General features: G+C 38.3%; 1 non-coding gene across 1 annotated transcript; it reads right to left on the reverse strand.

The window, feature by feature from the left end:
* Positions 1–300: 300 nt before the first annotated feature.
* LOC128286361 (small nucleolar RNA R71) lies at positions 301–406 on the reverse strand. Its single transcript, XR_008276904.1, has one exon. It is a non-coding gene; the product is annotated as a small nucleolar RNA R71 (small nucleolar RNA).
* Positions 407–732: the final 326 nt, after the last annotated feature.

Below are 732 nucleotides of genomic sequence, written 5' to 3' on the forward strand. Positions count from 1 at the left end.
TGCTGCAAATAATTTTTAAACTAAAACCTAACATTATTCAAATGATACAACAATTTGTTCAGTTTGATGGTTTGCAGGATGAGGATCCAAACACTCACTTGACAAATTTCCTAGAATTCTGTGATACATTTCAAATTAATGGTGTTTCTGACGATGCCATTCGTCTTTGGTTATTCCCTTTTTCATTGAGGAACAATGCTAAATAGTGGGTGAACTTGTTACCACGAGGGTCAATTACTACTTTGGAACAAATGATCGAAAAATTTTTATTAAAATATTTTTCGCCGGTTAAAACAGCCAAATTACGTAATGATATCTCTTCGTTCGTACAGATGAACATAGAAACTCTTTACGATGCATGGGGGAGATACAAGGACCTATTGCGAACGTGTCCTCACCATGGATTACCTCTATGGTTGCAAGTTCAAACATTCTACAATGGTGTGAACCCCTCGACAAGGCAAATGATTGATGCAGCAGCCGAGGGAACCATCAATAACGAAACACCTAAAGAGGCTTACGAATTTATTGAAGAGATGTCACTGAATAACTATCAGTGGCAAGTCATGAGGACTAAGCCAACTAAAACAATAGGGGTTTATAACATTGATTCGGTTACTATGCTATCAAAAGATTGATGGTTTACTTGGTTCTACACAGGTACATCCAGTAATGAGGTGCGAGACGAATGGAGGAGGAGCATGCATAGAGTATCAACCCTTCAACCCTAGC

The sequence above is a fragment of the Gossypium arboreum genome, chromosome 12, assembly GCF_025698485.1.
Source record: "Gossypium arboreum isolate Shixiya-1 chromosome 12, ASM2569848v2, whole genome shotgun sequence".
NCBI classification, from domain to species: domain Eukaryota; kingdom Viridiplantae; phylum Streptophyta; class Magnoliopsida; order Malvales; family Malvaceae; genus Gossypium; species Gossypium arboreum.